The following is a 14,527-nucleotide window of genomic DNA, read 5'->3' on the forward strand; positions in this document are numbered from 1 at the left end:
TGTAGTTCTCAATCGAATGCCCTGCTATCCCCGCGTGGTAGTCATAGTGGGCGTTATAGTCATACCATTTTGGGAACAGGGGTTGCATAGGCTTCAAGTAGAAGGGTGACACCACATGGGCATCGAATAAGTTCTGATATAACTCCCTGTATGACATTGGGATAGGCGTAAACTGGACTCTTTCTATGTTAGGCCTTGGGTTTGAATCTTGTCTTGTGGGGCCCTAATGGCCAGTAGTCACTGCCCTCAGTTGGCTCACGGTGACCGGCTTAGAATAAGCCTTATTGTACATTCTCGCATTGTTCACCTTATTTTTTTCCTTCTCAGGGCTGATTTCTTAGCACTTTCCTCTGCTTCAATCTTCCAGCATCTTATCGCGTTTGCTATCATCTCTCCAGACATCACTATGTCCGAGAAGCTCTTAGTAGCACCTCCCAGCACGTGGTTGATGAATAGAGCCTTCAGAGTATTGATAAAGAGCGTAGTCGTTTCTCCAAGATAGGTGGTTGGACTTTCGTCACCACCTCTCTTCATCTTTGGGCGTACTACCTGAAGCTCTCATTTTGTTTCTTCACCATATTTTGTAACGTGATTCGGTCGGGTGCTATGTCTGTCACGTAGCCGTATTGCTTCATGAAAGCTTGTGCCAAGTCTTTTCATGAATATATTTGAGCGCGGTTTAGTTGGTTGTACCGTTTGGCTATAAACCTGATCAAACTGTCTTGAAAACAGTGGATCAACAGTTGATCATTGTGAATGTACCCTGCCATCCTTCGACAGAACATGGTGATGTAAGCTTTTGGACAGCTAGTTCCATTGTATTTTTCAAAATCTGGGGTTTTGAACTTAGGAGGGAGTACCAAATCGGGGACCAATCTTAGGTCTTTGGCGTCTATTCCGCAATGGTAGTCAGCGTTCTCCATTGCTTTGAGTTTTTCTTCCAGCCATCGATATCGATCATCCAGTTGTTTTGGTGGTTCCACTCTTGTTTTCTCCACCTCTGCCACATTATCGAGATCAGGAACAAGGGGATTGATTGGGTTATCCCCAGGATTGGAACCCGAGCCTATTTGATAGTTCATCGGTGCTGAAGTATCGGTTTGATGCTGTTAAGGCCTGATAGTAACGGGTGCCATTCGTGGGTACGGTTCCGGTGGTGTCTGGACGTTGATTGGGGTAAAGCCCAAGGAGTAGATAGGATCCTCATTTTCGTTCGCAGTACTCTTCCCTTTTTCACGTTCTCTAACCAATAACTGCGCCAATTGGCTCATCATATTATTTTGGGACTCTTGTATTTGTTCCCTCATATCTTGTTGTATTTTAGCTAACTGCTCTTGCATCTGCTCTTGCATCTGTGCTTGCAATTGCTCTTGCATATCCCTTTGCATTTGTTCTAGTTTTTCTAATCTCTGATCCATCGCTTTAGTTTTGTGACGAGTATTGTAGCGGTATTCAGTTGGTTGACTCTTGTTGGTTTCCAGATTAACTAAAATAATTTTGTTTAATTAAGGTCTTTTCGTGAAATTTAATGCATATGATGAAATGTAATGCAAATGAATGAAATGAACGCAAATGAATGAATGCAAAAAGAGGTGTTGATTCTGATTCAATTTCATTAGAACAACTTTACTAGAAAAAAAATTTCTTTACATGGAGCAGATGATTACATATACGACTTTTCCCTAATACCCAAAGCCTTAACTTTCATAAGAAGCCAGGCTAAGTTTTGGCCTAGTTCTGATTCTGACTCGTACTTTAAGCTTAATACATTAGCCTGAACTGCCAAGGTTTGCAAATGATCGGCTACTTCTCAAACTTGAGCCACAGCTTCGCCCATAACATAATTTCTATCTCTGATCTGATCTTGAGAGCGGTGAAGTTGTTCTTTGCAATATTCATTGTTTGCCTCAAGGAATTCCACTCGACTTTTGCTATATTGTAGTGTCGTCTCGAGTTCTTCTATTTTTCCTTTCAATTCCTTGATCTTGCTTAGACTGGTCTTCAACTTAATTACGGAGTTACGGGTACGATGCCGATGTAGTGATTTTTCCAATTTGGCCACTTGAGCTTGTAACCTCTCTTTTTCGCTTTGGCTTTCTAGCAAACTATTTTTCAGAGCGTCTTCCCGCACTCGGACATCTTGAAACTTCTTCTCCCAATGATAGGCTCTAGTCTTTTCTTTTTCAATTTCTTGATGCCACTGCTTCAACGTTTTGCCTAAACCGGCAGTTCTTATCGACATACGCAGCTTCTTATAATCAGTCTTCAGACTATCCAAGTCCTCTTTGACTTTATTCTTCCCTTTCATTAGCTTCTTGGCCTCTAGCTTATGGATGTCGACGTCTAATCCTAGCCGCATCTTTTCCTCCTCTAATTGCTCTATCTTCTTTCCCAATTCCGAGCTTCTTTTCTCAAAGTCTTGCTTGATGATTTCTAACTCGGACAGGACTACTTGTAAAAGCTCCTCTATCGGCCAAGCGTCTTATTGACTTGGTATTGGGATGTTGTCGTTGATTCTTTTGCCCCACCATCGGTCGTCCTCGGGGGTTTTCATTGGACCTGCAGCAAATTCCTTCATCCTACGTGTTTGTTTCTAAGCATTCGATATCTCACAAATTCTCTTCTTATAATTAACGCCCTTGTATGAGAATTTGCCTTGAGCCAACCCTTGCATTGCTGGCACGAGCTGCCTTAATCGATACTGTCTCAACACAAGTAGTGGAGCATATCCAACGGCTCCTCATATCCCAAGTAGAGGGACCTAGTCAAAGTCACCACATCGATATAAGATCTTATCGGGGATCATCCATGGGGCCCTCCATTCAACATCTTCAGCTTGTAGGCTCTAGAGGATTGCTACCCATTTCTCCTCGGAAAGGTCATCCTGCCTAGGTGTAGCCACTAATTCCTTCAATGGAGAGTAGTTCTCGAAAAAAACTCGATATGAGACCTTCTTTACCTTCCAAAAGTGGTTATGGAACCACGATAGTAGAAGTTGCGCACATCCTCTAACTCTGCCTTCACCCACTCTCCGGTAAGCATTCAATGATCTAAACGTTTTGGCCAAGATCGCAGGGACAGGCGTGACCCCTCTATCAAGTTGAATAAATAGGTCCGAGACTACTTCATCCACGTGTCCTAATGCCTTGGGAAAGGCGTCCAAACCATAGATGCTTAAAGCAAAAATATCAACCCTTTTTTTCATATCCGGATGTGCTAGAATTAGATCTCTTAAGTTCTTCCAAGGAATACAACTTCCGCCTCCTTTTTGCTTAATCTGAGCTACAACCCATTGCTCGCTCATCCCTGTGATATTCATCAACCTCTTTACAAAGGGCGGGACGTTAGCAGCTCTGGAATAGACCTTGTCGACTTTAACCCTTGAGCAGTGTAGTAAGGCCATATACTCTTCCACGGTAGGTACCAAATCAACTCTCCCAAAAGTGAAGCAGCTGTAAGTGGGGTTCCAAAATTGGACGAGAGATCCGAATAAGCATGTCTACCTTTACCTCGAGTAAATAGGGCAAGTCTCCGTAATTATGATAAAATAACTGCTTGATTTCGTCGTTCCAACCATTCCATATCTCTTTAAATTCTTGCAAGTCATTCTGAGTCACACTGATGCAAGTAAAATCCTACAATTCTGACTCGTACCCCTCAGTCAAACTATCACCTTTTTCTTGCGCGTCATCTTGGACCATACTCGGACAGCCGCATTGTCCTCCACTCTATCAAGAAACCCTTTTTTCATGCTAAACTGTTCTATTTAGTAGCCGAACGTGAACCAACACCTTTTTATAATGTAATGCCATGCAATAACAGCAAAATACAACAAGTCAGTATACAAATAATAGAATTCAAAGTAAACAGAAAATAATTAAGCACCTATGCGGGTAACCGCTAAGATTTGGCATGGCTCTATCTAGGGTGGGCTCCTATGGGTTACTACATGCGGTTTGGTTCTAAAGTAAAGGTACCTGAACCAGCAGTTTCCTCGACCTTCAGCTATTATAGGCTCATATAGGCCGAGTTCAGTTCAGGGGAATACATTTCCCTATGGCTATGGGGAGATGAAAATCTCACGAAAACATAGGTACAGATGTATCCCGAAAGTGATCCACCATCCTATACGGAGGTGAAAACCTCACGAAGGACTGGTTTCTCACTCTCACTTAAAGGGTAAGACCGAGTGGTCATACAATGCGATATGCAAAAAATACCTAAATATCGAACCAATAAAGTACATATTTACAGCCAAAATCACAAAAATATGACGAATGAAATGCAATGAAAGGATCGTATTTGAAAATGAATTTTTCAATTTTCAACGAAAAGACAGAAATTAATCAATTTTTGGCTTGACTCTTTTATTTCCCCAGTGGAGTCGCCAAGCTGTCGAAACCATTTTTTGAAGGACGGGATCGACTTTGGTTTTGGAAATGAAAACGAATATGGGAGTCGCCACCAATCCTTTTTTTTTATTTAGGTGTGATCGGATCACCTAGAAATTTGGTTGTTTTAATAAAATATTTCGATTTATTAAAACAAATGATTTTGGTCTACGAAAATTGAGAAAACAAGTTCGGGGTCGGTTACGTGCGAGGAAGGGTTAGCACCCTCGTCACGCCCAAAATTGATACCTAATCGATTAATTATAGTCTTAATGTCAAAAATTGAAAATATTTTAAAATGAATTTTAAAATACGATCCATTTTTATGAATGTTTGAATAACTCGAAGTGGATATTGAGACTCTCTTGTTCCGAAGACATAAAATGTCATATCCAGCACATTAGGATATGACATTTCAAACCCTCGACACCAAGATCATCTCATGATTTCTGGAACTCATGCATTAAAATTTTTAAAAGGATATTTGGTTATTCGGTCAAATGATAAATTGAAACCCAACACGTTAGGGCACGATTTCCCGAATGTCCAAACACGAAATATTGCCTTATTTTTTTTGAAGAAAAGTGTGGACAGAATTTAAAGGGATGTTTGTTAATTTGAATAAACAAAAAATCGAAACCCGGCACATTAGGGCACGATTTTTGAATTCCCAAACATCAATCATCGCTTTTGTTTTAAAGTTTAGAAAACGCAGACGAAATTTGAAAGGGAAACTTGATTATTTAGACAAACAAAAGATCGAAACCCAGCACATTAGGGCACGTTCCCTTGAATTTCTAAACATAAATCCTCACCTTTGTTTTAAAGTTTAGAAAACATGGACGAAATTTTAAAGGGACATTTGATTATTTAGACAAACGAAAGATCGAAACCCAACACATTAGGGTACGATCCCTTGAATTTCTAAACATCAAACATCGCCTTTGTTTTATAAATTCGACTCAAAATACATTAATTTGACTTGAAATAAAGTGGAGTCATTGATTTTGGATTAATAAGTTGAAAACTACAATGCGGCAATTGCAAATGAAAGGTAGATGAACATGGAACAATATATATAGATAAGGTACTATACAAATGAGTGACAATAATATGAAAGTAGAAAGAGCAAATTAAGATACACAATAGTAATAAACTCACACCATACATTGTATAAATACTAACATTAATACTTGGAGTGTAGCACCCAAAATCCGGCCCAGACGTTATGACCGGATCCGACATGCCACATCGAAGCGTTCAAAACATTTTATATTGTTGATCCAGAAAAAACTTACTTAGTGTTTTAAAAGATAATTTCATTATAGGTTAAAGTGAATGGAAGCTGTGCACCAGGTAGGAAACCGGAAAAGAGGAGGTGAGTCTATCGGACTGCTTAAGTACCAAACTCCCTTCGGATCCAATCCTAGACATGCAAACCACCATTGCCATACCTTAACGTCATGTATATTTCTAGGAAACCAATTTGATTAAATCCTTTTTAGGAAAAGTGATTAATTTTGGAAAATATCTTCATTGCGGAAGGTTTTCTTGTTTTCGTGTTATTTTGAAAACAATTACTGTTTTTGAAAACGCACCCTAAAGCTATCCAATTTTAACAGTTAAATATAAATATTACCTATCTTAATAAAACATATAAAAACCATAAAAAATAAATAAGCGGCCTTATTACATTTAAAAGCCCAAAACCTCAAACGTAATTAAAAGGATGTCCAATTCACCAGAAGAAAATCAAACTTTCAGAACGGGTGGCCACCCGAATTCCCTCACAGCTCCAAGCCCACTATGGTTGGGAATTTCCTGCGTGGATGAAAATAAAAGGGGTGAGTTTGGGGAAACTCAATGTGTAAGGAAAACCCATTCAAAGCCCAAGTCACTCAAGCCCATTGGGCCTAAGCCCATTCAGTAATAAGTGGTCTTGGGCGAGCCCTTTTCAGATTACAATAAAGCGGGCCTTAGCCCTTATTCAGATAAAAGTATGGCCTATAGGCCCATTTCAAAATACATGCAACATCGGTAAACATATGCAAGCCCATTTGGGTAATAGTGGCGAGCCCTTTTAGATTACAATAAACTAGGCCTTAGCCCTTATTCAGATAACAAGATGGCCCATAGGCCCATTTCAAAATACATGCAACATCATAAACATATGCAAGCCCATTTGGGAGACTACTCAACCCACAAACCACTACACTCCACCGTACCAGCCATACACTCCATGTGGGGAATAGCTCAACCCACCCCCATTAACACTCCACATTCTTGACCTTCTTTGCTCGATTATCGATAAATTGAGGCAAAGCCTCCGAGACGTGGACAAGCCACTTTCAGTACTTCCTCCGTCAATATCCCAGTCCATGCATCGAGATAATAACAACATGGCATGCATAAATAACAACAATTAAACATGCATTTAGGTCAATTTAACCTAGGGGTATTTTGGTAATTTATCTACTAAGGGTAAAAGCGTAAATTTTCCACTTTTAAAGGTATTTCAGTAATTTATCTATTTTAGGGTTTTTCATGCATATTCCTACTTTTCACGTACTAATGAGAATCACGCATCGAGGGTTCTTACGAATTGGGCTGTTGGCCCATCATTCCAATTTTGGCCCATTAAGCCCAAAAATATCGAGGGCACAGAAATCATGCACTTTGCAGTCCAAATTTTGCAGTTTACCAAAAACATTAATTGATTTACCTCACGAGCATTCGCACTTTTCATAAATCTACAAAATACCGGTTTTTGGTATTTCGGCTTTTCGACTTTTGCCGATCCAGACTAAGAAAGAGGGTGTTAGTTACACACCTGTTTGCAACGATATGCTGACGAGATCCACACACGAACCGCCTATAATTGGATTACTAACACGTTAATCTAACTATTCAAATACAAACTACGTATTAACCCCTTAAAATATTCGGCCAACCACACCTACAGATCATAGTAAGCTTATAAGAAATCAATAAGCAACTCATTAACAAATTTTTGTCAATGTTTACCACATAATCATAATTTCACTGCAAGTTGTCTTCCTGAGCAACAGTCACTAAATTATTTATAACTGGAGCTACGAAACTCCAAATCAAGTGCCGTTAATTTTTCCTGAAAATAGACTCATATATCTTCTATCCATAAAATTCTTAGAATTTTTGGTATCGCCAATCAATACCAGATTTTTCTTAAAGTTTCCCATGTTTCACTGTTTGACTAATCTGACCACTCTTCATTTCGAATCAAATTTCTCATTGTACAGAATTCAAAATATGTTCTCGTTTATTTCATTTGAAACTAGACTCATTAAGCTTTAATTACATAATTTATGCAGCTTCTAACTCATCTCCCACAATTTATGGTGATTTTCCAAAGTCACGTTACTGCTGCTATCCCAAGCAGATTTATTACCAAATCACTCTTTCACACCTAACTTGCATGCTTGTTATTTAAACATGTATATCACCAATTAATCATCACATATCTATGATTTTATTTAAGTATAATCTCCATTTCATCATTTTAAAGCACAACATGTTAGCCGATTTTTCCCCTTAGCATCTAAGGCACATGCATGCTCATTTGTTTGGCTCAACTTCACCTATCTTCCATTTTTCATCAAAAGAACATGAAACAACAACCATTTCCTTCATTTTAATTCATGACTAAATGCTCACAACACAACTAAAAACCAAAATATGCTTCAAGAGTTAAGGTAGAATCAAGAAGAACTCATGAACATCAAGATAGAAGCAAACTACCATGAACTTACCTTCAATTTTCTTCCCCAAGTGACCGAACATTCAAGAGCTTTCTCCTTTCCTTTCTCTTCTCTAACTTTAGGCTATGATGAACAAAGATGGACAAAACTTTTGTTTTTTTCACCCCTTTTTCTTTTAATAAAATTTCATATTTCATCCATTTAATTCTTTAATACAAAAGACATGAAATTCCCATCATGGAACATTTACCTAAACCATTATCATGGAACATTTACCTAACCCATTATCATGGAATATTTACCTAATCCATTATCATGGAACATTTACCTAACCCATTATCAATTTGTATCAATTTGTACCATAAATTATGGATATCAAGTGCTCATATTGTCTACAACAACATGATGGCTGGCCACTTCATGTAAAATGGGAGGTTTGTCATGCAAATCCTCCTATTTTGCACTCCTATTTATTTGGCCACTTCAATTTAGCCTATAGCATTTTCAAACATTTTCACATAGGTTCTATTTCATAATTTCACCCCCTTTTTCTTATGGAACAAAAATTAACTAAAATTGTCGGGTTCTATCTTAAGCTTGGCTTTCTAGAGGCCCACTAACATAATTAAACTTATGCCAACATTCACAGAATTCCCGAAAATTGGGGCGTTACATGGAGACTAATGAATTAAAAGACAATTTTAAAGAAATAACAAACAAATTATCATGAATAAAATTTTAAGAAATTTAAAATAAATAAAGAATGAATGATATAAGAGTAGGGAAATTTGAAATCATCAATATCAACAACAAATCACATGTGAAAATTTTAAAAGCAAAAAATGGGTATGAAAGTTTAAAATAGATAAAAATAAATAATAAATAATAAATTAAATAGTAATACATGAATGAATTTTAAAATGAATATTAGGTAAATAGAAAATCAAATTACATAATATACAAAAGCAGTTTAAAGACAAGTAATGTATAGAACAATTTAAACTAAATAATACAACCATTTTAAAATAAATAGTATATATAAAGACAGATTTAAGATAAGCAATATAAATATAAAGCAATTTGAGGTAAATAGCATGAACAATTTTAAATAACATGTAATAAAACACTTCACAACAAATTATATAAGTGCAATTTAGAATAAATATATATATAGGACAATTTAATCTATAATACATCAAACAAATTAAAATAAATAAGCGGTTTGTAATGAGATAATGTACAAAAGGTGAAACGAAAAGGTTAAGGATGGAATTGCAAATTGGGATAAAATAATAGATGAATTTAAAAAGTAAAATTCAATAAAACATGGATTAGGACCTTAATGAGCACACGAATAACATGGGAGGACCAGATGGGTAATAAACCCGTCCCCCAAAACGCTTAGTTTTATTGGGGATCAAAATGAAACAATGAAGAAATTTCGTGGTAAAATTAAAAAAAAATGAAAGGAAAATGGGACCACATTGAAACCGGCCTCAAAAGCAGAAGGACTGGGGGCGCAAATAGACCCCCAGTCCAAAAACGCGCGGATCCTAGGCGGGTTAGGGTCAGATATCGGGTCTAGATCGTTAAACAACGCCGTTTTGGAGCTATTGAACTCAGCCCCAAGCGACATCGTTTCCATAGCTTATAAAAATGGGAATTTTTTTCTAAAAGGCTCATTCTCTCATGATTTCGAAAAAAAAAAAAAAGAAAAAGGGGAGGGGGAGGGGGTTTCTCTCTAGGGCTTCCTTCTCTGGCGATCAGACCACCGTCGGTGGTGGCCAGAGAGGCACCCGAAGCTTAATCTAGGCCTCTTTTCTCGCTTAGAAATAGGCTTAAGACCTGGAAACCCCTGAACCAACCCCGAAACCCTTAAAACAACAAAGAACTTCCGACCATTGGCCTTCTCCGCCGTGACTTCAAGCGGATCCCCAAGGATCCGACAATTTTTGGACTAGAGAAGCAAGCGCCGAGGCCACCAACACCAAATACGGGTAAGATCTTCCCCTTTTATTTCTTTTGTGCAAGGATTCGAATGTAAAAAAAATAAAAATAAAGGGGAATAATAATAGCGGTGATGAATAAATAGACCACCTTTTCTTTGATTCTCTGCTTTCGATTGTTGTGTATGCGCGTAAAAAAATACATTGTTTTGGTTTCGGGCTTTTATTTCCGAAAAATAATACATATCTTAATTCTTTTATTTCATTTTCTTTGCGTGTTACTTATGTTCTGTCTACTTTCTTCATTTTTGCATGTTTGCAGGTTTAGGAGGGAAGTCAACGGGCAAAGGCTCCCATTTTGGTGCAAAGGGACAAGAGGAGCCGAGCCTCGGGCGTTGGACATGCCGACGAGGCACGTGGGGTGTGCGGCGCTAGGGGGAAACTAGGGTTTCCAGGTCTGCCGAAATTGGCTTGGGTTTTGGGCCATCGGGCTATCAAAAATTGGGTTTTTCAGGTTTGGTTTTAATTGTAAAATGGGTTAAATGTGATTTGGGCTATCTGGGCTTTTGTAAATGGATTGTAATAATTTTGGACTTGTTAATTTTTGGGTTTTATTATTACTGTTGGGTTTTCTAACGGGCCGGGCAAATTTGGGCCCGTACAGTATTTGATTGTTGCTATAATATTTTTTTATGTAAAATAAACAAAAGAATTTAACGAAATTATCTAGAAATATTATGCGGACATGTTGTAAACAACTGGAGTCCTACATTCCTATCAAAAGTTAGTTTAGTGATACCATTTACTTCTATATCATCTTCTCTAGGAATATGTTCGAACTCCCCAAAGACCTATTTCCAATAGAAGTTGATGAATGCGTATGATTAGAGCTGAATGTAATGTCTTTGAAGATGCTTCTTGAATTTCCTGAATAGCCTCCAAGTTGTCTGTCCAAATCAAAATTTTATCGTACATTCTGCTTTGAAAAAGAGACAGGCTAGTCATCTAAAATACCCCAAAGCTCAGTATTAAAGACTGATAATACCCCCTGCAGTAGCATCACCGGAGTCAACCTTAATAGCTCCATCTGATATAAATGGATCCAATTTTCAATTTTGCTTGGATTTGTGTGTGGCTTCGACTTTCTGGTATGATCTTACTTGTGCATGGATTTGCACTGTAAAGCTCAACTGTACGAGCATTTATTTATATCATCTACACTCCATGACAATTCTTGAAAAATAAAATATTTCTATTTTTTCCAAATTCTCTAAGCTACTAACCTAAAGAAGTACCGCCAGTGAATCTCTCTAATAAAAATAGTTGGACGATTTCACAAATTAAATTCAAGCCAATTCTGTAAATCTCCTGAAAAAGAGCTATACTTGTTTGTCAATAGAAATAACCTGTGACCAAATACCTTTAGCCACAACAATTCCTGATAGCATGTAAAAGATCCTCTACGCAAAGCCCACAAACCGTTCTTTTCTGCAATAATATTTTGGTTTGCATTATTGCATACTTTATTAAAGTAAATTAATGATGTTTAAATATTATATAATTACATTTATTAAATTTGTTCTAAATTCTTTACTAATCTTTTAATTAATTAATAATTACAAATGACATTTTTTATACCGGCAAATGAAAGAATGTTTCTTTATAATAAAACATCAAATTGCTATAGTATATATATATATATATATATATATGATATCCAACTTATAAATCATAATATACATGATATTCCTTAGAATAAACAATTCCTTACATAGTAAGAGTCATGAAAACCAAGATCAAACTTCATTTTCAGATGATGTTTGAGTCACTTCCAATTTTAAGAAAAAAAACCAGCAATGTTAAATTATCTTTAATTGACCCAATTCTGCCGGAGCCAAGTTTCAAGAAAGAAAAAAAACAGAAACATCTTATGTCTGAAAATTAATCTTTTGTTTCAATATGTCCTGATTTAAGCAAAGGAAAATGAATTATATTACTTCTTTTATGCAGGCCTGCTGATTCACTAAGTAATTAAAATTGATTCGGTTGTTTCTATATGTACTGTCCGCTATGGCATAAATTAAAGAAAATTAATTAAAATAAGCAAAAATCATAGACTGGTTCAATGACTAGAACCTATAAATGGCGATTCATCCATGCAGAGCCTCTCATGCCCAAGAAAGAAATAGAAGCTAACTCTACCAAATACAAAAAATGGAAGCCCTTCAGATTATAGTAGCCATTTTCATCTTGGCTCTTGCATCGTCTTTGACCTTTGCCTCTGATCCTAGCCCTCTTCAGGACTTTTGTGTAGCCATTAATGATCCCAAGGGCTCTGGTATGTCTTCTCTTCAAATACTTTCATTTTTCTTAAGATATTTGTGTCTGTCTCTAATGTATATCCAGACACATGAATGGGATATCAATCATAAGACCGTTGACACTCATATCTATCACATCCATGTCCAACATATGCTGATATTCGGCACTTATATTCAAGTGTTAGTAACATGAAATCATCGACCGACATTTCTTGCTTTCATGCAATGTTTGTCAACGGAAAATTCTGCAAAGACGCAAAGCTTGCCAAAGCAGATGAATTCTACTTTTCAGGTCTCCATATCCGCAAAAACACATCCAACATATTTGGATCAACTGTCACACCTGTCAATGTTGCACAGATGCCAGGACTTCACACATTGGGGATATCTATGGTTCGAATTGACTATGCACCTAACGGTGGTCTGAACCCTCCTCACACTCACCCTCGTGCCTCAGAGATTCTAGTTGTTCTGGAAGGCACACTCCATGTCGATTTCATTACATCGAATCCGGATAATCGTTTGATTTCTAAAGTCCTATATCCGGAGATGTCTTTGTTTTTCCTGTGGGTCTCATTCACTTTTAGTACAACATAGGGAACACCTACGCTGTCGCCTTTGCTGGTCTTAGCAGTGAAAATCCAGGGGTGATTACTATCGCAAATGCAGTATTTGGCTCAAACCCTTCCATTAATGCTGATATTCTTGCCAAGGCTTTTAATCGGATAGGAAAATGGTGAAGAATCTTCAATCCAATTCTAATGGGATAACAATAGGAGAAATGTTGAATGATGTTTGAAGTGGTCATTTGTTATTTATAGTAACATTAAATTTTATTTTATTTTCTGAAATATAAAATAAAAGATGTTCTTTGGGGGCCTCTTCTTATGCAAACATGTTTAGCATATTATAAAATTGAAAGTTGTTTTAATTTAAATCCATAAAGTAATTTAGATTTCACTTAAACATGAAAACATCTTTTTTATTAACCATTGAAATTCAAATATTATTCAAAATTTGTAATAATTGAATTTGGAAAAGATAAATTATATTTGTGTATATATAAATATTTCAATTGTCATCTATCTAAAACTATTTTTATGTATATAGCTAGGGATGATGTACATACAACCTGTTGCAGCAATTATAAATTTATATATAAGATAATTCAAGTTAATTTGGACGGAATAATATCATGTTATCCATAATCTATGATATATGTATATATACACGACTTGGGGTATTTATTTTTATTAGTTTTGCTCCTTGTTTTCATTTTGTAATTTTATTATCCAAATATAAATTTCTTTTTAAAATGTTAAGCCATACCACATATCAAGAAAAAGTTAAAACATACTTCAATTTTTTTAAAAATAAAAAATAGACATGAGAAATTAAAAGAAAATCATTAAGAAAACCAAAAAATTTTAAGAGTTAAAAATTATTAAAAAAAACCTAAAATTTCTTAATCTATTTTTGAAAATTATAAAAAATATTTTAAAAATTATAAGTATGCTAACCTTAAAAATATTTAAAAAAATCATTTTATTCTATAAACTTTTTTATAGAAATTGTTCTAAACTGCTTCATTTATTTCCTCGGATTTAAATGCAAATAATCATTGGGATTTAAATTGCTCTTTTGCTGCAGCAGATGATATATATATATATATATATCAAATAATTTACCCAAGTTAGTTCGTTTGGGACCTTCCATCTGGTTAAATTCAAAGTAGCAGTTAACCAGAGCCACTTGATATATACCTTCAAAACCCAACCATTCAACCAGCCAAATTTTGCGTCAAGAAAAAATGTTTATTATTATAATTATAAATGAGGTCAAAGTTTTGAAATAGAAAAACAGTTGCAGATTCGAAACCAGTTTCTTCTCTTCTTAGAACTGGATTTCTAGCAGAAACAAGTGTATTCAATGGACACTATTTTCATATTAGGAACCTAATATCAGTGTCTTCAACATTAACTGGACACCATCCTAACCCACAAATGGTCTTCCAAATATCTCTACTCTTTCGTTTCGTTTTACTTTCTTGCCACCTAAAACCCAAACTGGACACATCCTAACCCACCTGAAATTGGGTTATTTATAGCCTCCGAAACGGCGTCGTTTTGGGA

General features: G+C 36.2%; 1 long non-coding RNA gene and 1 pseudogene across 1 annotated transcript; one reads left to right on the forward strand and one right to left on the reverse strand.

Moving 5' to 3' along the window:
- Positions 1–6,013: 6,013 nt before the first annotated feature.
- On the reverse strand, positions 6,014–8,471 carry LOC128286961 (uncharacterized). Its single transcript, XR_008277652.1, has 3 exons — positions 8,180–8,471; positions 7,222–7,263; positions 6,014–6,212 (listed from the first exon to the last, which is right to left on the reverse strand). It is a non-coding gene; the product is annotated as an uncharacterized LOC128286961 (long non-coding RNA).
- A 3,817-nt stretch (positions 8,472–12,288) lies between these two features.
- LOC128286851 (germin-like protein subfamily 1 member 11) lies at positions 12,289–13,194 on the forward strand (annotated as a pseudogene).
- The last annotated feature ends 1,333 nt before the right edge of the window (positions 13,195–14,527 follow it).

This window comes from Gossypium arboreum, chromosome 13 (assembly GCF_025698485.1).
Source record: "Gossypium arboreum isolate Shixiya-1 chromosome 13, ASM2569848v2, whole genome shotgun sequence".
In the NCBI taxonomy this organism is placed as follows: Eukaryota; Viridiplantae; Streptophyta; class Magnoliopsida; order Malvales; family Malvaceae; genus Gossypium; species Gossypium arboreum.